At 37.9% G+C, this 26,017-nt stretch overlaps 1 protein-coding gene across 1 annotated transcript in view; it reads right to left on the bottom strand.

The window, feature by feature from the left end:
- Nucleotides 1-25,371, bottom strand: part of zfhx3 (zinc finger homeobox 3) — a 222,154-nt gene extending 196,783 nt beyond the window's left edge. The window contains exons 1-2 of the mRNA XM_023332816.1: nucleotides 25,254-25,371; nucleotides 7,941-7,975 (exon numbers count right to left, since the gene is read on the bottom strand). The gene's annotated coding sequence lies outside the window, so the exon portion shown is untranslated. The remainder of the gene's footprint in view (nucleotides 1-7,940; nucleotides 7,976-25,253) is intronic.
- Nucleotides 25,372-26,017: the final 646 nt, after the last annotated feature.

Genomic DNA, 26,017 nt, shown 5'->3' with positions numbered 1-26,017 from the left:
AATGTAAAGTCGTACTGCCCCCCAAATCCCTCCCAATTATAAAAGGTCCTTGAGTTGCTGTTTTGCCCCCTCTCTAGCTGCTGTCTGATTACTGAGTGTGGGGTGAGCTGTGCAGGCAATCAGCCACAAAGCTCAGAGCACCAAGAGGACAGGGTAAAAAAAAAAAAATCAAATCCAAAACAGTGCAAAAAATAAACTAAAGGGAAACTACAGGGCCGCAATTACAGGCCATCCAGCCAGGCCTCTGCTCCAGCACTCAAGAGCTGCCGTGATTTCCGACAGAAAAGGTTATTAGTTTTTATTGGAGGAAATAGATGCTGGGTGGCTTTAAATGGCACAGTAATGTGGGGGTGGGAGGGGATTGGAGGCGGGGGCTCCTGACCTGGGTCTCCCAAGAGTCCCATTGCACTGCCACAGAGACACACTGAAGCCATCACACAGCCTCTCTCTCCTTCCCCCAGTCCCCATGCCCTACAGGTTCTGCTTGAACTCCAGGGCAAAACATTGCTCTCTAACCTTGATCTCAATCTGGACAGCTAATTCTTTTTTTTTTCCTTTGGACATATGGATCTAAATCAGAAAATAGCTTAAGGTCATCGTTTAAAATAAATTTTTGCACATAGTTTAATACCAAAACCATTTGTTTCGAAATTTTAAGGCAGTGTCTTATGGATCATAAACACCTGCTTCTGGCAGGAGCAGAGCATGTGAAAACGCTATCTGTCAGCGTGGCGGCCCCGAGTTTACTTGGCCCGACGTAATGACCGCCAGCAGATTTCTTGTCACGAGCGTGTGAGCCTGCGACTCCAGAAGAAGACGATCGCCGTGCAGCCATGTTTGCCTTTGTGCATGGCTGCCGGTGTGTGTACTCTGCTGTGTGTGACGTTATTTCAGAACGTGTAAGCTATGATGTGCTGGCGTCAGATAAAGTGGTCTCCAGAAGCTCTGGTGTTTGTTCAGTGACAGATGTTTTGTGTCAGCCAGAGGAAACATACAGAAGCAGCTGAATGGTCTCGCGGTTAATTTAAGCCCATGATGCAACAGTTCTGTCTCGGCTTTAATTGCAAGCCTGTGTTTCAAAATATGTCACGGCGTGTCAAAGCAGATAATATGGTAATGTTGTCTTCTGTGAGAGCTCACGTGCGCGTTTGTCTTCATTGAGCTTGCAGTCCATGCTCCTACCCTAATCTGTATTCAGTGCAGGTGGGCTGCAACGCAGACCCGCAGCTCAGTAACTAATGGAGGGGCTGATGGGGGCCTGATGACGACCACAGGGCCATTTGTACACATACACGCAGCGTGCACATATACAAACACAAACACTATATCCAGCCGCAGCTGCTCCCATCACGCAGCTAGTGGCCAAGCAAGTTAATTACATTGACCATTTAATACTGGCATTTTTTTTCCCTTTGAAGCATAGGGGATGCAATTTGATCAATTTGATCATCTTTCTGAGTTAGTGAGTAACAATTGCAGTCCAAGGCATCACCCTTTTCCTATGTTGATTACCCTGCTCCTATTTCTAAGCTTTTTGGTTTTTCTTTAATTGCCTCTACTGCAAACTTTTGAAGCGAACCTATAACTTGATTGCCAGGATGTGTGAGGGAATTAGAAAATTAATGTTACTCTGGGGTCACTGCATTAGAGAGGCACACATACATTTGCACCGTGCTTTTTCAACATGTTAGAGGGCTAACACAAAAAAGTTCACTCCTGAAAAAGATGTATAAAATGGCTTAAAATAAATTTTGATTTTATTGGAGAAGCACAGTCATTGAGTCAACATTTCATGTAAAGTAATTGCAGTTTTTAAGACAATTGCCGGTGGCAGAACTGCTGGCACCCTTGCTGTCAATAACAGTTATTCTTCTCCAATAACACTTCCCACAGCTGGAGAACACAGAGTGATATTTAATTATTTATTTCACAATATCCCTAGATCCTCCAGAGTCTTGGTCTTCTCTTAGATGTTCTTCTCTTCAACTCACCTCACAGCTTATCAGAGGTGGGTGGTAACTAGTTTAATTTATGCAGTAACATTTACAATGCAGTAGCATTTTGGGGGAAAAAAGTACTTCTAGTAATTTTACTGTATCAAGCTTTTTACTTCTACTTGAGTAATTTTATTAGGAAGTTACATTACTCTTCACTGCATAAAAATTCTAACTACCCACCTTGAGTTACTTAACTGAATACAAAAAACAAAACATGTTTTAATCAAAACCGCAGGTTCACTGTTCTAATTTTATTTTCCATCTGTTGAGCCTGTTGTGCCTTTTTGGAGATAAAATAAAGAGTATAAATTGTAAGTGGAACTATTTTTCTTCCACTGTTTTACTAGCATATGCTTGCTTTACATATTGGTTCCAAAGGTTTTGTGTTGTGGAAAAGTGAGGTTTGAATTTTATTTTCTTCTGGTCGAATGTGTAATTTTGTAATATTGTTATTTTTATACAGTAATATTGTGGGGGGTTTTATAAATTTGCTGTAATATTGTGAATTTTTTGATGACTTATTTTTGTCTCTGCTTGAGTAGAAATCCACTGAAGTAGTGCTACTCATGCTTGAGTACAATTTCTGGCATCTCTAGCAGGTTATGTCTTATTATCTAGGATTTAGGTCTGGGTTCTGAGAGCTACTTGACTTCTTTGTCTAATTTTGCTGAGGTATCCATGAAAAAGCTATGTTTATTATAATGAGAAAGCCAAGATTTTTCTATTTAAAATCTGGTATACACGAGAACGTGATTTAAAATGCCTATGGAGGAGAAATGGGCCCACAGCATCACAGATCTTTCACCATACTTTACAGTAGACATTATTTTTGAAAAGTTCAGCCTTAGTTTCATCTGTCGAAAAAACAAAACCACAGTTTCAGTTATAGCTCTGGGATTAAAGTACAAATTAAAAGTTCCATAGGAATTCAGCATTTTTACGAGATAAAATGAGAAACTAGTGTACTTTCTTTCATCTATGCCATGCTGGGGTTTTTTGTTTTGTTTTTCCTGGACCTTCATCCATAGGAGACAAAGGCATCCATCATTTTAGTGGCAGATGTGAACATAGGCAACAACTCTGACCAGCTCTATATCCAGTTCGACTCTGAAGAAAATACTAAAAGCCTTTTGGTGTGGAATTCATGTGAACCATTACGTTCAGGGCAACAACAAAACAATGACCTCCTGCAGTGGAACAAAGCAACCTCAAAATGTACAAAAGCTGCTCATGGGCGGCTTGATGGGCCCGAAAGTTTGACCTGATCTCTAAACTCTACAGATTCCTGTCTTCAATCATCAGTCAAACACGCTGAAGTTGGACAAATGCACAGAGAGCTCATGTTAAACCCCTTGGACAAAAACAAATTCTACCTGGTAGACATCATCAGTGAGCACTTATTTAAAAACACACTTGAAAAAGATTTACACACATTACAGAAAATTCAAGTTTGCTGAAAAAAATCTCAGCATTGTATTTCTTAATGTGCTATCCTTCTTTTAAGCACACAGACAATACAACATCTGTGCATCTCCTCTAGGCAACTTTTGTTAAAAAAAAAATGTTTTCTTTTTTTCTCTCTCTCCTCTACTCTTTCTTCTCTCTGCTGAGTTTGGGCCAAAGAGCTGACAGCCAGTGACCTAGGAGTCTCCAGGGTTCCCAGGGAGAAAGGTAATGGGCCCAACCCCGGAACGCACTCTCACTCTTTTCACCCACGGCTGCCGGCAGCTTTGATCCAGTAGCCCCCACTTCGGTCTCCTGACGCCTGGTAAGGAAATTCATAGGAACAACTGGAAGAGGCCTGTGTTTATTCAGCCCCTTTAATGAGGAGGGAGACGGATTATCGGGGGCCTAAATCTCCCCCCAAAAAAACACAGGGAAAGAAAACTGCTGCTCATTCCAGATGTTGCTCCAACAGCAGTCACTCCAAAAGAATCCAGGAGAGCACGAGAGAGAGAGAGAAAAGAGAGCGAGGGATGGTTTTATTACGCAAGATGGGGAGACTAGTGGTCAGCGGGAGAATCTCTCCATGTTTTCTCTGTCTGGCCAGATGTAGGAGCTGCCAAAGCGTCTCTTTGTGAACACAGAGGAGCCACCCAGGGGCTGCAGCGAGAGCTCTGAGAAAGAGTATGCAGTTATTCTTTTCTTTTTTTCACAATTTTAAAAGCAGCATGTTTAATAGGATAGGTAACCAGAGCTTGTAGGCATACGTTTTACTTTAAGCAATTTGTGCTGTGTTAAAGAGAAAAAGAAGCCATTTCCTGAGCTTGCCACATGACTCCTAATGTGTTATTTTTTCAATTTTAGCACAGAGCTTCTTTGTAATCATTACTAATGCAGCAAAGCAAGTGACGTAGGATCTGACGTATGAAGCCTCTCTGCCCCAAGAATGGAAACAGAAGCCTGATCCACTTATTAAGCAGCACAAACACTGCAGGTTGTGGAAAGACAAAGGTGCCTCATTCAGTATTGGTGACACAATTTTACCTAAACACACCGAGAAGAGCTGCACTGCACATCAGGCTCTTGACCCTTTGCAAACGGGGTCTGACAAGATCAATAGGTCTCTCTATTGTCAAATCATTTAGGAGAGGATTATAGGTCAGACACTGGTCAAAGATCCTCACACAGACAGACCAAAAGGTCAGGCTGACTGAATATTTACATGAGATTTCCAAAAATCAGGTTTGCATTGTGGGAACACCTGTAGTGGATTTTAAAAAGTAGCTGTTCTGCAGGCTTGTTTGTGTCAATTCTCTCTTCTAGGCCAGTTTTCATACTAAAACATTTACTCCATAAAGGAGACCACTGTCATCACTATCACTGTCTGGTGACTGCTAAGACCTTCAGCAAGGTCAAGGCCATGGACGGTGACAGACTCGCAGGCAAACACACACTCAGTGGAGAGCTGAAGGTGTGCGTGGGATATGTGTGGGCGCGTGTGTGTGTGTGTGGGGGGGGGGTGCAGGGGTGGAAAGGTGGGTGTGAGGGGAAAGACTTGTTATAGGTCAAGTTCACAGATCACTTAGATCTTTATTAGTGTACGATTCAGAGAGCATTTCTTGATTTATCTTTTATTTTAAATGACAATCTCAATGTGGTCTTATAAAAAAATGAAGTAGTACATATCTACTCAACATCAGTCAACATCAAAGGGAATGCCCAGTTTGACTAACATAATAATTTTATCTATTTTAAAATTTAAATTCAAAATTCCTAATTCTAAAATCAATTTGGATTTAATGTATTTTTATTTTATTTATTTATTGCCAATAGTTTAACTTCAAATTTGTTATTGCAAAATCTTACGATTTTAAAATCCTGTCCGCTATATAACAGTGCAATAAAATAAATATTAAATAAATAATTAACTTGGTTCATGTTTAGATTTTCTGACACAACAATGAAAGGATGTTATTACAATTTTCACTTCTTAAATTACTCAAATAAATATTTCATTCAGATTGAGACAAGTGTATGTCTGTAGACATTGTCTAAATTAGAACGAGACACAATTTTCCTACATAATACTCAAAACAAAGACAAAATAGTTTTTCAAATGACAAAAAGTTTCTGTTTCCACAATTTAGAGTAAAATAAATCTCTTTTCTTTTGATTAACCTGTATTTTGTAATATTGCAATGTTTTCAGCAGTTTGGAAGAGGTTAATCTCATTAACTGTGTTTTTATTTCCACTGACTGGCAGATCAGACAAATATTAAGCATATATTGTCAGATACAAACATAATATTTAGGATCATACATTTTGTAAACAGTTGTCTGCAATAACAACAACATTCAGAAACATCTATGTTACATTCTTTCAAGTTTTTATTTTGGCATCAACTAATTTTTCTATTATCGAAATTCTGTTTACTTCTCCTAACTCACCTTATGACATCTGCATCTTTTTCATTACATTTAGGACACTTTTATTTAGGATGGTCAAAATGAGAATCTTCAACATTGCCAGGACGTCCTGTAAACTACTGCCACCACAGGGTAAAAAAGGTATGGCACATAAAAAAAATTATGTGCTGCTTATTATCTATTCACCTAATCATGTGAATGTTTTCTTATGCACAACTTTTAACCACAGAACACTTTGCATTACTGACATGTGACTCCTATTTCTTATTTTTTTACATTGAGTTTTAAAACAATTGCTTTGGGAGCCACAAAATATTTTTTTTAGTAAAGCATCACATTATTTTATACTGTGTTGCCATTCATCTTGTCAAGAGATAAAAACAAAATTTCAACAGTACTATAAAACCCATTTTGATTTTCTAGATGTAATTAATGAACTATGTTGCTGGAGAACTGAAACTGAAAATGACTGTGGTTACCATTACAGGACAGAGCCAGATGATATCTCCATGAGGTCCAGAGCAGTTTTGTGGCGCCCATTTCCAAACAAACCCCTTCGTAGTTATTCCACACTTGGTAGTGTAAGAGATGATGAGAAAATTATTGTATTGCTCACCAGTAACTATGGCAAAAAAATAAAAATAAAAACTCAGCTACTTGTTGACATAGGAGTAGTGTGCCTGAAATGTGACCCTGTGTGCACATATAAGCAGCAGAAAGTAAGATACTAAAAGTAATTTATGTTAACTTTTGAAATAATAATGGATTTTATTTTATTTTTCAGTATGTAACAAAAATAATTTGTGAAATTGTTGTTAACTGATGTTCTCCTGAGGCCCCTAGCAGTCACAAAATTTGTTTAAGTCTTGAGCCTGTTGTTTTACATTGTACATTTTCTATTGTTTCACTTTTAGATGCATATTAAAGGAGTAAGGTGTTTTCAAAGAGGAGGAGTTTCTAGCATATTCCATTTTGTAATAAAGCAAGGTACACCCCATTTGCAAGGTTTTACAAATGCTGCCTCCACTGTGACTCATTCTGAATCAGTATATGAATCTTTGTCAAGCAGATTTATTTACAAAATGAATATAATTATTCATGTGTTAGGTTCTGAATCTTGTAAACCAGTCCCAGGTATTTTTTGAAGTTATTACTTCTGCTCTTCTATGTTGAAGCTATTTATGCATCGGTGTTGCACAGAGACTACATATCAGATGTTTTCCAGCAGGTCCCTACAGGTTTTGCACTCTTTTTCTGTCTACCACATGTACCTACGTGTGAAAGTTTTCTTGGATTTTTTCTCTTGACTTTCACATCTCCTCTAATTTTAATGACATTTCAGAGAGTGGAAATTGCATTGTGGAAGAGCTTCAATGTCTTTATATAGCCTTTCTCTATTTTGTAGGCATTAAACCATATATTAATTTTTAGATGTGGAATTAATTGCTTAAAGGAGGTCGTGCTTACCGACGCCTTCCACAAGGTGCAAAGACTTGACAAAACTGAATGAATGAATAATCAGCTGGTCTAATGATTTATTTAATAGCATGCCAAAGTTAGCATGCCAAAGGTCAACCTTATGGTGCCAGTAAGACACCAGAAGATTGACCTATGGTCCATGTTGTTGTTGTTTTTTTTTTTCCAAATCTTTCTTTAAAACCCCAAATAATTTAGAAATTGAATCTATTATGGTTTTATTTAAAGTAAGGCTTTTGACCCGTCATGAATTTTAATTATTTTCTAAGGTTTTATTAAGTGGTGTACTTTAAACAGTTAGAACTGGCTAAACGGTCAAAATTTGAAGAGAAAAACTCCATAGCAAATGAGAAGATTTTACTGGTTCAGTGGAATTGATATTTACATTATACTGATATTTAAATAATATTTTTGGATTTAGAAGAAAAACATACATAGATTATATGTTCATACATTTTAGATGGATTAGTTAAAATATACTGAAGCATCGCTCATACTTCACATTCCAAATCATTATTGCTTCATTCAAATCAAAGGATCTTGTTTCAGAGAAAAAGATTTCCAGTGATTAAAAAAATGTGTAAAAGAATCACTTACCCACTCTAAAACAGGGCAAAGATGTCTTCATGGTCCTGTAAAATACAAGACATGTTTTTTACTGTCCACAGTCTTCAGCAGTTCACAAAATAACCTACTGAAAAAAAAGATCTGAGATAATACTGAAGTAAACCATTGTTCTTGTTTTTCCTTTTATTTTATTACAATTACAATTCGCAACCTTTTGCCAACATCCTTCTGCCTCAGGGCTGTGCTAAGCTTCAACAAGATCTTATAAATAAATGGATAAAACCTGAATAATTTGGAAAATCACAGGCAGCCATTATATTCGTATTTTGCACTTATTTTTGCCTTCAGGTTCTATATTCTTTTTTATAAAGTTATTACAACCTGAGGTTGATAAAAGGACAATCTACAAACACATTATGCAAAAAAAATACATAAAAGCTATGTTAAAAATACAATCTTTGTCAGAGAAAATCTAAATGTAAATCAAAAACTACTCGTCTTTCACACACCGACGGCATTTTCATTATTTAGACCACTTTATTACAGCACTTTAGACAGTCCAATGCACTGTCCCTTACTTGTTTAAAATGTACTTCTCCCACTCGAATGATCACCCGCAAACATCTCACGAGAATACAAAGTGATCTGCACACTAACAGCCTGTACATAGTGAAATTGCAACATGCAGTGGCATCCTTTCCATTGAATGGTATTGCAAAAATGATACTCATGCAGTCATACACTAATGGCATTTTTAAAAAATTAAACAACATACAAATTGTTTAATTAAATTTGTATATTGAATTGGAGCCAGGTAAATACATACATTGCATAAAAACCACATATCCCTTTTTTGTCATCTATTAAATGAGACTAAAATATTTCTGCCTTAGCCAAACTTAATTCTATTTGCTCATTAATAATGAGAGAACAGACCATTTTCACATCTAATATTCAAGGATAGAAGTTAATATAACCTCAGATTACTGTATTTTTAAACAGTTTGAAAAAGCCTACATGATGGTGATGTCATGGCTTTGTAAGCCTGTGACAGGTAAATTTCACATTCCAGCTGCATTCAGAACTGGAAAATTCAGACTTTCCCGTAAGAAAAATCAACTGGAATGCCCTTCCAAGTCAGATTTCCCACTGGGAAACTGGGAGCAACTCCGACTACCCACAACTTTGCATTTCAATATGGCCGCTCCTCGTATCAACAGCAGTAAGATGTGGTGAAAATGTGTATTTTACAAGACAAGCTCCTAAAATCAATTTTACCTAGCGCCTGCAACTCTAACCTTAACAAATTAATAGTGATATTTGCTTATAGAAAGTAAAGCCTAAAATTATGTTTGAAAACAATGTTTTTGAGCATCGCTGTGTTGAAATTCCAACTTCTTAACCAGAATGCTATTACCTCATTTCTGACATCAGATCCATCCCTGAGCTCTGATTTGTGAGGTAACTGGAAGGCAGCTTAAGTCACATGGAGAAACACTTCAAACTCTCCATATTTATGGGAAAATCAAAAGAAATCTGGCAAGGAAGAGAACATTGGATTTCCATTTCCAGATGGTTGAAGGTGCGCAGTTCGTCTGTATAAACAAATATGTGCAAGTATAAACGTCATAGGAATGTAAAGCCTTCATACAAGCCAGGAAGGGGAAGGGTTCTGTGTCCCAGAAATGAATACGCTTTGACACAAAATATGCAAATCACCCCCCCCAAAAAAGAGTAAAAAGCATAATTTACCACAGAGAAGTATACCCAAAATATCTGATCAAAGTCATACAGCTTAAACAATAAAGATAAAAATTCTGAAAGTGGATAAATTAATAGAAATATTTCTCAAATATTGTGTCCTTAATTAATCTGGCATTTGACATAGAGAAAATGTTAATAATCATAACTGTCCACAACAGTAAAAGTTTAGTTTGAATTGACATTGGGCAGTGAGAAACAATGTGGTTGTGTCTATTTACATTGTATATTTAAACATTTAGTTTCAACTGTTATGACCAAGGTAATCTTATCACAAAAACGCAGCACATACACATCAGCCCAGCATGTCAAAAGCAAACCGGACCGCTTGTTGGTGCTTGACCACAAAAATCTGATTAAACGTTAAAATTTGAAACGTCATTTTTAGTTAACTCAGCAAGAAGGAATCACAGTTGACTCATTGAAAGAGACTTTGACTTGCATGCCAAGTCAAATGTTAAGAACTGCTCACCTTCAACCATATTTAATAAATAAATTTAATTAAATATGTGGCTTGCCGAATGTACAAGCATACATGCAAAACTTTTAGAAAGGAGTAATGAGGCCTCCACTCAAGCAACTCTGTCTTGGTGATGCTACAGGCATTACCTGCTTTTAAAAATATCATGTTTTCAGGCCAGTTCTATTCATATTCTTGTAATCAGTCCTAGGTTTAGCTAACAAGATAAGGGAACTCAAAAAAGTGTAATTCCTGATTTAATGAGGAAGGAATTTAAGATTTACAAGTTAGTTTTATTCAACTTAGAAGTGTACTGCTAAGAAGAACTAAGACATGCATCTCTTAAAAGATAAAACAAGTATTAATTTAAGAAAAATATTTAACTGTTAGTAAGTTGTTTTAACTTAGTAACAGTAAAAACATATTTTCAATGTTCAGTAGTAAATTATTTCAATGTTATAAATAATGCAACTTTTCCTTACCTCCCTGTGCAGGATAATGAGACAATGCCAATCAATCTGTAACCCCGCTCCTTAACAAGGTAAAGGCATCCATTCCCCTGACTTCAGGTCAGTAAGTAAGCTTGCTATTTTGGATGGCTGCTGCTGATTGTGTATGTACTTTAATAAGCAGTCTGCGGGTCGGGCAGATTTATAGGCCCATAGTGGGGTGGAGGGATCAGACTCCCCTGGCCTCCAGTTTCCCTCTGTGCCATTACGCCAGAGTGAGATATAGTAGGATATTGATCCCAATGCCACTTCATTTCGCTATAACTATTACACAATACTCTCCCAGGCTGCACGTGTCCCCTGATTTATGCTGCCTTGCTATTTACATTACCAGTAAGTGTTTTTCTATACCAAGTGAGGAGGGTCGTTCGGCCACAAGAATGGACATGAGAACATTCACATTCTACGCCATGCCTGTCTTCCTTTTGCTCTCTGTGATGCATTTTCACCGTAGTGAGGGTCTCTTAACACAGCGCTGCCTCCTGAGTGAGTAATGGATGATGCAGAAATAAATATTTGAAGAATGTTTCCCAAGCCAAGCCCTCATTACTGCACCACAATTGACCTTGAGGCAATGTTATTTTCTGCATTATGTCTTATTTAAAATACCTGCCTCATCACATCCACTCATTAGAATGCTGTTATAGTTGAAAATGTATTCTAAATCATTTTATATTATTCATTTCCTCTCAGTGGTCGGTAGTATATGTAGACAAATAAAAAAAAAACATTAATACACACGTGTCGAGATAAAGAATCATAATCTGCGATATCATGCAGTTGTATCACATTTATAGTGCATTTCCCATTACACGGAGTGAAGCCCTTATAGCTAAATCAACAAAAAATTCCAGTGGAAACACATTCTAGCACTTGCCTTGCCCTGATACAAATTTAATTAAGTGCTTCAATTCTGCAGATTATATCAAATGAAAGAAACTGTTGTCATAATTAGAACAATTAGGATAAGCAGCCCGTGGCCCCTGCACGCCATCACCAGCTGCACACTCCAGATCTGGGTCTTTGCCAAAGTACCTTCCCTTGCAGTGCCAAGCTGGTGCTGTGTTTGTTTACACACAGAGCACAGCTGTGTCAGTAGGCATGAATGGGAACGAAGGCTGAGAGAAACACCCTGTGTTGAGCTGACATTCCCACATGGAGCCCTCACAGGTGGCACTGTGCCTCAGATTCTGCTACTGCAGCATCATGCCTCTGGGAGAAAGAAAAAAAAATAAAACAAACAAACAAAAGGATTAATGACCCTTAATTGCTTTGGAGCTGTTTAAAATCAGATGAGTGCCACATAAGCTGGAGTATGTAAATCAAATCCCTCCCCCTCCTCGTCCCTCCTCCCGGTCGGGCCCCCTCGGCTCTCTCCCTCTGGCACAATCAAGCCTTTTTCTCACAAGAGGGCAGGGCAGCTGAGCGGGCTCACTGCCAAGTGAGGAGAGCTGGCAAGCGTGGTAATGTAGAGACACTTGTTGCCACAATGCTCGCCTGTTACACCGACGCATGGCAGAAATTAGGTGGCTGACGAGTGTGTGTGTCGGGGGAACAGATGGGCACACTATAGCCTCCACATGCTTCCATGACAAACAGCAGAAAGGACACGTGCTCCGCTCTTGGCCCTCAAAGCTGGCAGAGACCGTATGCATGTCCCATTCATTAAGAGGCCCATTCATATGCAACATTAAGTGTGATTGTACACAAATGCCCCATCAGTAAGGAAAGGGGGTGGTTGTTTGCACAGTTTGAATGTGTGCTTATGTATCTTTGAATGAGGCCGTTTGCATGGTGAGTGATCAAAAGGCCTCGTGGATTAAATAGTCGGGTAAAAAGAATATTTTAACAGATTTTCCCAATACACATGCATTTTATTCTATATTGCAATCGTTTGGGCTAACACCGATGCACATCTTTTAGTCTGCCGAATAATTGTGAGATTATGAGAAATAGGCTGAATGGGGAAAATATTTTGGAAACATTTTTGCTAATTATTAAAAAAGAAAATTTAATGTTGAGTTTGTTACGAAGTCAGACGTGAAAAGTCTGTGACCAAGTGAGGAGTGAATGATGTTCTCCCCTGCTTCTCTCGTGTCCCACTGCTTCCACCGTGGCCATTACCATCAAGCCTTAATGCAATTCCAGTACCTGCATACTCCTCTGCTGCATGGAGTTTCGGGTGATTTAAAGACAACAAACTTGTCCCATTTTCCAAGTGACATTATTGATATACTGTCACTTCAAATTGCAGGTAACAACTAATGGTTATTTTATGATGCATGTGTCAGATCTGATTTGTATTTTTTTTTCTCCTCTGACAAACTGGACTAGTTCATTTAATTTGAGCTTAATGATTGACCCAAGATCACTGTCACAGTTTTATTACAGTAAGTCCTTAATTCTGGAGAGATGTTAGCAAGTATTGACCTTTCACAAACATGGCCTGCGAGGAATACAGCAATGTATAAATTTAATTATACTATCAGTCATTCTCTGTGTTATCAAAGCGGCATAAGGCACCTAACAGAAAAAAAACACATTTATACTCAAAATGTTCACATTTTGCTAATTTTACAAACATTTTGTTTTACGTCATGTACCAATTTTTATATTTTTTATTTATTTATTTTTTAAATCAGGCAGGTAGGGATGCAAATGTATTTGTGCCTTTCTTTCCCCTCTCTGGATAATACATTCATTACAATTATGGTTGCAAATGTTTTAGGTGTGTATCTATCAACTTTGCATAGAAACAAACTGTTTTTTGTTTCTTATTCTCTGTATTATCGTTGTTCTCATTCAGATTGGACAAATGGGGTTTAAGAACATTGTTTTTTAAAGGTTTGGTACATATTTTAAATAGACTTTAAATCTAGACTTTTTAACAATAGTAATGCTTTCATCTCAGTCATGCTATTGCAGATATGACTGTGTGTTTGGGGATGCTTTTCTGTTGGAAGATAAACTTGTGCCCAGGTCATGAGTGTATTCAGCTGGATCCATCTTCCCATGCACTCTGACCAGCTTACCTGTCTCACCCAACACCATGAGGCTGGCACCTCCACTGTGATGAGGTGTTCTTTAATGTTCTCTAAAAGAAAAACCTCTGAGGTCCTGGTCTTACATGCGTAACATTATTTCAAATGATATTGCTCCAACTTAAGTGCAATATTTGGTTACCCTATCCAACTCTAGTTACTTCACTGAGAGAAAAACTAACATGAATAATCTCAAAAACAGTTTACGACAAAGGAGAACTTTTACATACAGAATAGAAGGACGTTAAAATAAAATATACAATATATCTTACAAGACAAGCCTGTTAGTATTTTTATTCCAGTATCCCCATAAAACAGTTCCTTCCTTCCCTTTGCTTTTTTACTGTTTAGCCATGCTGGTGTTTTCCCAATGTAACCCTGCATGCCCTCTTGTCCTGGATTACCCCCACACCAGCATGAACAAAGACTCCATCAGGGTGTGTTTATGTGTTGGCCCTTGCATTGTGTGAAGAGGAAACATGTCTCCCACTTACGACCAGATCTTAGAGAACCCCAATTTGTTAGGCATTAATCAGAGCACCTGCTCAGAAAGCAACCTGTGTCAGAGGCTTACTTTGTGTACCCAGCGGTTTCCTGGTTGCCGGCCTCTTTGTTTCCCCACTTCAGTCATCAGTGTCATTTGAAATCAATTTAACAATTGTGCCCGAGACTGATTTGAGTATGCAAATTCTTACATGGGGAGAAAAAGAGTAAGCATTAAGAAGACCAGAGTAGGGCAAAAAAAAGGCCAAGCTGAGAGGACCTGCTGTGCATTACTCTGACATTAAAAAGCAATAATCCATCAAGTGTTGTTCTGCAAACAACAGAACACACACACAAAAAAAGATTTGAACTCAACACATTAACAAGCGACTAACCTGCGCAAAAACAGTGTTTGAAGAGGAAAAAGGAAAAAAAAAAAACTACACCAAGACAAGGAAGACTAGGTCAGAGAGAGGTCAGGAATGAAAGAGGGAAGGTGGGGAGGGGGGCACAAGAAAGAGGAAACAAATGAATAAATTCATGGACCAAACATGAAGAGAAAGATGGAGGGGAGCAGAAAAGGGGCTCGGAGTCATCAGCGGAAGATTTTTATTGCCCGGACAGTGGAGGCGCACACAAAAGCACAGGGAAGATTCAATTAAGTATCATATGCAGTGACCTTATTGCCATGGTTACAGGACGGTGAAAAATATTAATCAGGCCTGCGCTTACGACAAGGAGAAATGGGATGGTGGAAGGAGACGAACGACAGCAGTGAGGCAGACAGAGGGAGAGGGGGTAATGGCACAGCCTCTGTGTGTTTGATTTGATGCGTTTTAATGAGTGAAGTTGCAAAAGTTCATAACTGTCCCTTGCAAGCTTTGAACATCTGCATGCTGACACTGAAGATGCCACTTTTGACAACAGATTCTCTCTCTTTTGTTATAAATACATTTCAAAACGCTGCTGCTTCCATCAGCTCTCGCCCTGCTCACATTTACACAAAGACGAGTCAAACATGTGAAATGAACTCAATTCCGAACTCATTTCATACCAGGGGGGTTAACTCACTTTTCAGCTCACAAAGATTTATTTTAGCTCCCTCCCTGTTTTTCAAGTTGAATTTCATGTGCCACAATTTCTGTTGACGCTTCCTTGGCAAGGAAATAAAACAATCCCTGCACATCGACAATCCATCACACGCGCATGAATCCATTAATAACCCAACTTGCAAATGTTTGCCACATGAAAATGAAATGTTTTCATCCATCACTGTGCTTTTTTTTTCTATGTAAGGGTACACTTACACATGATTCTAAATAAATCCTCTGAAAAAAAACAACGCTGGCATACTGTTACAGATGCACGCAAAAATTACGCCGATCATTTTCAATCATATTCCATTATGATGTTCCTCTCAGTCACATTTCCCTGCACGCTGTAGAAGGGGAAAGTTGAAGATTGTTCTGTTTGATGAAGCTGTAGTGTGTTTGCTCGCTGTCTGCAGGGACTGTCTTGAAAACAATCTATCTGAAACTCCCCCCACTGAGCAAAATGTTAAATAAACAAAGACGGGGATAAACAAAATCCTTCCATTTCAATGTCACTGAGTAGAAAGCCAACATTTTCACGCTGCAGCTGTGAACAGAAGGTGGCAGCCATAACGAGATCTGCGTTTAAACTTTGGATGCAAAGAAATTGGGATTTTTTTTCCTAAAATGTTAATAAAATGTTAATTGAAAGACGGTGCCTATCAAGCAACTAAGAATGTGGTAGCGTCTAACATGATGCAGTAGATGTATGCTATTTATAGCCTATGAAATAACCCCTGTAAATATATGTAAAAAATACACACATGCCACAAATACTGATCTCACTAACAATTCCTATGATGCCTTTTTTTTTGGCTTTTTTGTTCTTTCACAATTTCACATTTTTAAGTCAAAGTCTCAGGTTACTTTAATAATCCATGCCTTTCTGTTGCCCTGTAGTATAAATATCTAATAAAGGGCCGATTTCCATTAGTGATATAAAATAGGGAAAGACAACAGAACATGGCTTTGAAGTGAGTCAGACGTGTGTTGATCTTCCTAAGAAAATGTCAAGATACAGCCACTGGACTAAACTAGCTCATATACATAGGGCAAAGACGTTTAAAACAACTAAAACTCGGAAAAGCAAGGCTAAAAAATAACTCATGTTTATCTTATGACATGCAGTGATCAGGACAGTAAAAAAAGGTTAAAAAAAATTTAAAAAAGGGAATTTCCAAACCTCACTGTAAGAAAATTCCTGCATGAAGTGGAATCTTGAAAGTTTGCAGAACAACAATATGTTTCAGTACTTTTTACACAGTGGAATGGGGAATTGTGGGAGATTCTTTTACTTTTGTTTTTTTTTAGTTTGTTGTTAATTACTTCTTTTTCTTTTTCTAAAAATGCAACAAAACATAAGTACCATGTTGGTGCTGCGCAAACATTAATTGCAGACCTGATATATAAACAACATGGGCATTCATTATATGGAAAATCCTCCAGCTTTATTCTTTTGGAGGAAAAAACGGATACTGTGGAAGTTGTCTTTAGCCTAGACATTTTCTTTTGTCTTGTTTTAATGACTCCACTGAATAATTCTTTTAGACAACATCAGTATTCACATTTCTGCAAAAAAAAAAGAAGAATTTGAATATTGCTTTCCCCCCAATAACATTATGCAGTTAGGAGGCTCAAATTACATCAGTGCTTTAGTTAGATCACAGAATTATTGCATTAATAAACTGGTCAATCTTCCACTGCAGTGACCCTTAGTTACCCTTCACAACAAACTGTAGCTGTTTAAAAATGAACAGAATATATAATTTCTTGGCCTAAAACACAATTTAATGTGATTTTATTTTTGTATTTTGATGCTTTTTCATTTCAGGTCAAATTTATGCACTCCAAAATAATAATTTAGACTTAACACAGAAATAAGAAGGTAGATTGCAAAACAGAAAACATACCATTCCTGTCATCTCTGCTGAAAAACCTGTGGTAGGGCCGACTGTTTTTTTTTTTTTTTTTGTTTGCTTAATGACTACTTTCCTGCCGGAGGAAATTAAGCCAGCCTCCAGAGCTGCATCCTTCAAGTCTCAATTAAAAGTGTCTCAGACAGAGGACGGGTTTAAGTATTTTAGGTCAGTATTATGGTTTAAGAAAAATATTTCATTTCAGTTGTTAATAACATTTTTAATAAATAAAACAAAAAAGATTGATTCATTTTGACCCTCTGCTAACTGCATGATCATTCCAACTCTATAAATCTTCAATAAACATGAATTTGAGGAGTGATAATACAAAAGTAAGGATGCATAACCTTTAAAGTGGGGTTCAAATCAAAGTATACAAACATTAGGCTGCACTTAAGCTTTTCTATTTACTTGAAAATGTTTTATAGACAAATGTGTAATTCCTAAGCCTGCAAAGGATTTGCAACATTCTCATGTTTGTACTTAATAGAAAAAAAAACATTTGAAAATCATGACATTTTCATTAAGGTATGGAGAGTGCATGTTTACAAGAAATGTGTGCATCTTTTTCATTGTTTATTCTACTAGAATAAAAAAAACTTTTTTTTTTTTTTTTTTACTTTGACATTGCTTCTTTCCCTAATCTAGACCAGAGCCCTAGAGTTTTCTTTCCCATCTTGGTTGCAGAGCCTGCAAAGATCCTTCAGATGAGGCACAGGAGAGGGCCCGAGCAGAGAGGCTGTTAAAGCACCTGATGTGGCCATGACCACTTCCAGAAACAATTTAATTCCACAGCTTCGGCCATCTCCAGCTGATCTACTCCTCCAAGGTCATTAAATGTGCCACAGAAGGTCACATGATTAATGAGTGACAGACCCTCTGGTGCAATAACGTGTATGAATGTGCCCCATTAATTAGACAGAGGGGCCAGAGAGAATGAATGGCCAGGGACAGCTTGGCCCCCTTCACAACCCTGTATTTCCCAGACCCCATTTTTCATTTTCATCTGAACAAACAGACACATGCAACCGCTTATAATATTCCCCAAATACCTTGTATTCCCCAAACCTTAGATATGGAAAAACCTATTAAGTGAACAACTTTGTCACTTTTTTTTTTTTTAACTACAGAGTTTGGAGCACAACATGAAATTTAAAGTCATCTTCTTCTAACGTATCAGGTATTTTTGCAGTGTAAAATGTTGACATGGTGCTCAGACGTGCTTCATCATCTGGCCTCGGTTTGATCTGGGCATCAAGCATCTGACTGTTGTGTCGTTACAGCCTTTTTCCTGGACTATGATAAGTGCTCGGCATTACTGGGGGCAATCTCTAGGAGGAAATGAAACATTCTGCTGCCACAGGCTTGGCTTTATTAGAAGACAACAGGACCAGGCTCTCAGGATATACAGATCAGGAGCTTTAATTGATGCTGACTGACTGTCGATGCACTACTATAGCTGGGAGAAACAAGAGTGTTTAACACTGCTCCATTGTAAACAGTATTCATTTCTCAGTCTAATCAACTTAATGCAATTCCAATAAGTCCATTTCTTAGAGTGGCCCTGTTGATTTGAAACCCCATAGCCTTCTGTTTTATTTTCACCAGGGCCAACAAATGTAATGGCTGCTAAGTATATTGAGCAATAATATACAAATGCTCTACATCCAGTGCATGCATTTCAATTTTACCTTGAGGTCATAGCATTATGGATAAACCCCAGTGGAGTCATTAATCATAAATACATTTATTATACGTAATAACAACCAGTGGAATAGACTACACAGAAGCTTTAAGATGAGGACTTATATGTGGCCAAGAAACACTGACTTTATAAACAAACCAGTCTCACCAGTTTGCCCACCTCACTAAAGCTGCTGCACAATCAGTCATACAGCTGCATTAAGTCACATTTACATTTGTCACTGCCCTAGACAGATGATAATAAACAGTGACAAGATGAAATAAAATCGGTCAGAGCAAAAACAGGAAAACAACATCATATGGAGGGAAAATATGCTGAAATATGAGTGTTTGTGAAGATATTTTGTTGTCAGAAGATTTCTAGGTCATAATACATTCATCTATGTTCATGATGGTAAAATAATTAGCAATTGGGCTGATGATAAAGATCATGTTTAAAAGGCACCAGTGATACTTTAATGATAAACCAAACAACAAAAATATAATAAAAATAAAACTTCTTGCATCTCATCAAGCACTTAGAAAACCCCTTGACCCTGCCGAATAAAGCTTCTCCCTCGAGATTTGACACACATTTCTCAGCACAGATCAGATGGCAGCAATGAACGTTGTTTGCCCTCTGATATATTTTTAATATTCAGATCATATCAAATATGTCCCCTTTCAATAATAGATCTATCCATCTACTGGCAACATAACATGCTGAGCTTTGGAGTGGGATTTTATGCTCCAATCAGTGCATCTTCCTTACATTTTTTGGAGTAAGAAGGGGGACCCGTCTGATTTGTAAATGTGATGCACTATGACAAGGGATTTGGCACTTCCTTAAAAACTGCAAAATGTAGGTTCATAATATTTTAAGAGCTTCATTACATTTTTGTTGGACAGAAATCAGAGTTTTTTTTTTTTTTGCCTTCATATTTTATTCAAAATAGTTTTTTGTTTTCAAAAAACTAGTGGGTTAAAGCACTGTGGTTGAGCAGTTCATGGATGAATGTCATATGTGAACTCCAATATTTTGAAAAAGAAAATAGTCTGTTTACAATGTATTCTAAAACGGTTTTTCTTTGTTCATTTGGTGCAACACAAACATTTCAGAGAACAACAAATGGAATATTTCCCATTCCCATCTTTTGACCAGCAGTATCTCCTGTGGTGGCACAGTTCTAAAGTGCAAGAGGTTCCCACCTTCCACAGCTGTGAGGATCCAGGGGGCATGATGGAAACAGAAGAAGATATGGAAAAACGGAGCGTGGAACGAGGAAAGAAAACATGCTGGGAGAAGGGAAATCTTCCATGAGCAGAAGCAGAGTGTTTAGAGGGCGTTTCACGTTAATGGTGGACAGGCCAATTGAAATGGCTCTAGCGTTGCATGATTTGAAGGTCAGGAGACAGCAGATTATATTCCAGTGGTAGCGGAGGAGGATTGAAGGAGTAAAATGGTGGCTGCCCACCACCCCGCCCTCTCCTCCACTCCTGAGTTATTGCAGAGTAGTCAAGATGGAATCAACATAGCTCCAAACTCCTTTATCGCTACTCTTACCAACAGCACAAGATGAAAAACAAACTGTGACTGTAGATTATCAGGAGCTATTCCATTCAAAACTTCTGTTGGTGAAACTGTAAAAAAAAAAAACACCACCTGCCTCATTGAACACATTTTTAAATACATTAGTTACCTACCTATCTTATTATCTTACAAAAATGGATAATAGGATATGCAGCAGAAAATGTCAAGAGTAAAGTGACAAAATCTGTCATACACAAGAGTTACACTTTACAATTAATTACAATTAAAACTGGTAGTTTTAATTGTACTACTAGTGCTACTTTTGTTACTACTGCTTCAACTACTAGTGCGAATGATAATGATGACAATTATCATGATCGGAAATATACTTAGTCAGTTTTACAAATATAATACCTTTATTTTTATGGAAAATAAAGGTGCAAAAATGTAAGACACAATGTAAGATAGGAATCAAGAATAATTTTTACTCAGTCTAAAACATCACAAAGTCCTTGTAAGACTTTTCACACTGTATTTCTGACATTCGGTCCCAAAGGCCAAATCCAACATGGAGTTTATGGACATTTTAGTTAGACTCAAAAATCTGCCTCACAATCACTTGCTTGTAGTTTGCATTTAATCACTGCACCGCCTTCCCTGAATATATTTCATAAAGAGAACAGGTGCCTATAATTGAGAAAAAACTTATTTACTAAAAGAGAGTACTTGATATATTACAAATCATGTTTTAAAAAAAAAAACCTTATGAAAATGTTGCTTTTTTAGTTCTATTGCACACTTTGTCTCTCAAAGTACAGGTAAAATCAGAAGCATTTTTCAAGAAAGTATTTTTTGAGTAAAAATATAAAGGAAGAAAGAAAAACAAATATTAATTCTGCCTTTTCTAGTACGACTGAAATAATAGCCAAATATTAGCACAATGTTCTTTTAATATTGAGGCTCAGAGAAGTGAGAGGACATGAAAGAGTGCATTGAACTGTTTTCACATCCATTCTATTTTCCTTGAATGGAAAGTAGTATAAACAACAAAAAGCCAAAGTATAACAGAATATTTGTTTTATCAATAGCAAAAATACTAACATATCTCCTGCCACATTTTAAGACATTGTAGCCTTTCAAACAAATATGACAAAGAGTCATGATAGTGAGAACAACCATACAGACGACCAGGTGGTGTTTTAATTTGTGGAATTCTTTATGCAGATAACTAATATGCAACAATTTAAAAATAATGTCATAGCTTCACCTCAAACATAACGCCGGACACCCAGCATGTCAGAGCAAATTACGGCATGCTTTACGTCCAGGCTGCACATATTTATTTTATATGCATTTCAAAATCAGCAGCAAAAATGTACTTTCATAAGATTGTGGGTCATCATTTCGTTTTGATGACTTCTTTAAAAAACAGCTGTTTTTGCAGCAAGCTTTTTAGAAACATATATAAATAATTTCATAAAAAACTACTTTAAAGTGAATAAGACTTAAAATTCTTAAAGTTAATAGGTAAACAATTGTGTGGGAAAGGGACTGAAACTAATTCTTTCCCAGAGACCCACATCGTCCGCTGCTAGTGGAAAACAAATAAACGCAAACTGATATTACATTATTTAGCTGTGGCCACATGTTAAAGTAACTCTATAAAACAGCATCATGTCATAAAAATGAAAAATAAATTTTATAAAAATTGTGCACTGCTTTGTTTGATTACAGAAATAAATAATAATTGTATTGGGGGGGTGGGAACATAATTAAAAAGCTTCTATAAGGTAAAAAGTCTTAGTAGGGGACATCATGAATACCCACAGCAAGTGGTGGTGCTTCATAGTGTACTGTGCTTGTAGAACTTCAAAGAAGATAACAGGCAACCAGGGTAGGCCAGTCAATCCAGCGCATGTCTGAATGGATGACCATGCTAAGCTCTTAAAGCAGGCATTAATCCAGGATTTTAGAAGTAAAGCTAAGTTTGGCACCTTATCATGACAAGGCCCAGACCTTAGGCTGAGCTCAATCACTATGCAGAAGCCCAGCAAGCCTGAATCACAAAGGCATCATATGACTTCCACTGCATCTGGACTGTAATGATTGGCTGGTTAATAATGTACATCATACTCTCTTTGTGGAACTTTTAAGTGTTTAAAGTTTCTTTGAGTTCATGTACATTTTCTGTGAAGATTAATTTAAATTTCAATTAGCTATTTATTTTCTGCCAACTTCTCACTCCCTCAGATGTATTTTGCTCAATAAGACAACCAGATGTTTCATTTTTAATGTGCGCTGGATTCTGTTAACATAAGGCACGCTCAGAGTTTTGTCTCTGACTGAGCCCGAGTGACCCCCTTGGCCGATTTCAATGCCAGCACAAACATCATTTCTCCAGATATAAAAAAGGCCAGAGCAGAGCTGACACATAACCAAGCAATCTCTGCTCTGCTCAACTCCATAACCACACAGGCCACCTCGGATCAGCAATGAAGACGAAAATATCAAGAGCTGATGGCTCCTGACCATGCATGTGCAAAACTGGCATGTTTAAGCAAATCAAACAAAACACCCATCCACCAAAAACAACAGCAGTGAGTGCAACGCCACGTGACTCCATGTGCATGTACCCACTTGAAGAAAGACATGCACACGCCAATCTTAAGACGCAGCCATAGGGCTTGCACTAAGGCTTAGAGGTAGAGCACAAGCTTAGAGAAGTGTGTGCGCTTGTTGGAAGAGTGGGGTTATTAGGGGCATTGGACTGACTTATAAATGCTCCCGCACAAAAGACCTGATTTATCATCCGACATCTGAAAAGAATACCAGAGAGGCTGTGCAGAAAAGAAAGGAAATGAAATGACAGTGGTATTAAAAATAAAGGAGGGGGGTCAAACTAGCACTGCTGTGGGCAGCTGTTTTGCTCATAATTTCTACAAACAAACAAGCACAGTATGTGAAAAAATACTCACTGCATATCAGTTTTAATTAATGTCTCCACATTTATTCTGCTAGATGCATGGCTAACACACATGTCAAAAATAGTCTTAGAGAAACGCCTGCCACTTCCTGTGTGGAATTTATAGGGGAGTTTAGAATTTGGGTCACCACTGTGTGACAGATTTTATTTTTATTTACATCATTACAGTGCTGCAAAAAAAGAGAAACGCTGACATCTATTAAACATGACTGATTTTTAATACAATTTGCTGTAACTGAAGTGAAAAAATACAGTTGAACACTTTTTATCTCTTGTCTCAGTTGGTGGGTAAGTCTAGTCTTTTGAATGGGGATTTGTAGGAAATATATACATATAGTTTAATTTCAATATTTAAAACAAGAAATTTAAGACTTAAACTTATTTTCATCTGTATGAAGAAAAGTAAAATCTAATAAAGTTTGCAATGTGACATTTGAAATGTTAGTTCTTAAAATATATATATAAAAAAATTAAACTTAAATTTATTCTGCAGGCTGTTGTGGATTAGAGATTTGATTAAACCGTCTTTTAAAGAAACATTGTGAGTATTTGTTGTCACACACTGATGAGGGTTCATCATAGATGAAACATTGTTAGCACCCAGCACACAACATACCCAAGAAGATATTAGTAAGGTCAGTTTTTTAAGAGGACATATATAATTCCACATACATCACATCTCTACTTCAGAAATTTACAACAGGACAAATCCAACACCTATTAAGACTGGAGGAGAGGCTGTACATGGTAGGGGGGGGGGGGGTGCGTGTGTGTGTGTCAGTGAATGTAAGCGACAGAGCCAGTGAGTTAGGGAGCAAGAGACTCCAAATAATTTCAGCCCTGGAATAAATCACTGTCGCCACAGAAAAAGGCCGACAGCTGTGATGGATGGCTGAAATTTTTGTGTTGATGTCTTTAGTATTGCTGACAATTTGGTAGTCCGGGCTTTTTCACTTTTCCTGTGCCTGTGTGTGTGGTTGAACACATCTGTATGTTGACAGTTTTGTTTTTCCTTCCTGCTTAAAAATATGCTTTTTGGAAAAAAAAAGTCACTGCTATTGCTATCAGTACAATATTAATTAGAATTGTAACTCCATGACAAAATGTTTAAGATGTAAGAAGTGTGATGATGAGACATTTAAAATTAATTGATAAAGAAAAAACTTTCTGAATTATATTGTGGACAAAAATTTCCGTACAGTAACTGTGGACACCATCTTGTGTGTGCGCCATGGTCACATGGTCTTTCTGTATATGTGCACGCAGGCTGTGATTGGATAGCACGTCGCCGCATGACATACTGACTGTTCGCTGTGTTTCGAGCTTTACACCGTCTGTCTGTCACGGGCATCTTTTCTTTACGTCATACACACAAACTGGAGATGAAAAGTCCTCTTTTTCCGCCCCATCATGACCCATTTGATTCTGTGGAGTATTGTCTCATTCACCCCTAGACTTTAAAATCTCTGCACTTCCACAGGTATATGCACATCTACCTTAGCTGTTAGCATAAATTCAGAAAATTTCAAAAAAGAAAGCAAAGTACACAGAATGCAGGTGCACACCATGTACAGTAAAACTAAATCTAGACACATACAGAGTTATGAAAACAAAAAAATATATACTCCACACTCTTACATATAAATAAAAGCTTAGGCCACTCTATACTGGTCCCCCCACCTCCACTCTATCTGTTCTCACCTGGCAGGATCAAATAACCACACTTCCCACAAACTTACAATCAATACTTTCTCTAGCAAATCAGAACAGTCACAGGCTCAGTCCCAGCTCCACACTAACTCCACTGAAAGTAGGAAAGACTTAAAGGAAGCGTCCACAGAGCAGAAATAACTAAATAAAATCAATTAAAATAAAAAATACTGACCTTTCTGTTTTTTCCCTTTTATCTCTGATGTCCAATCCCCTCTTTATCTTCTGCTGGTTCTTGTCCTCTCTCTCTCTCTCTACCCCTCTCTCTCTACCCCTCTAGTCTGAGTAAGTCATGCGGGAGCTTCTTCCTGCTCCTGCTCAGTCCTACGCCACTGTATTAGTCTGATTTCACACTCTGCAGCCTTGCCTCCCGTCCTGAAGGGGACGGTGAATGTGCTGCTTATTTAGAAGCCGGCACACACTACCTGGGCTTGTAGGCAACTGTTTAAAGCACGAGGCAACATCCAGGGTGCATAATACCCACCACCTCCTCCACCACACACACACTCAGATGCATCTTCTCTCTCCCTCTTGCTCAAACACATACACACACACCATCACACACTTGCTGGCTGCCTGACAAGATAGGCAACACACACTGGAGCAAGGTGAAACACACATACACACACGCCCGCACATACACGCAGTCTGTCAAAGGTCTCTCTACCTTGGCTGGGATAGCAGGCAGTGTGAGAGCACACACACAGGCACACTGAGATGGGCTGGCCGCTCCGTTCTGTCTCCTTCTCTCTAAGTGTTTAGAAGACAATTTCAACAAGGGATTGCTCCCAATCTACTAGGGTGATCCACATGGATGAGTTATAATATGCTTGCCACTCTCTCCCTCTCTCTTACCCCCCCTTCACCTCTTCTTTCCCGGTTCCCTCTCTCTCATCATTCTCTCCCTCTCTGACTCTTTCACTCTCGTGCTCGTTGTTT

This window comes from Xiphophorus maculatus, chromosome 4, assembly GCF_002775205.1.
Source record: "Xiphophorus maculatus strain JP 163 A chromosome 4, X_maculatus-5.0-male, whole genome shotgun sequence".
NCBI lineage: Eukaryota > Metazoa > Chordata > Actinopteri > Cyprinodontiformes > Poeciliidae > Xiphophorus > Xiphophorus maculatus.
This window is presented reverse-complemented; position numbering and strand designations above follow the sequence as displayed.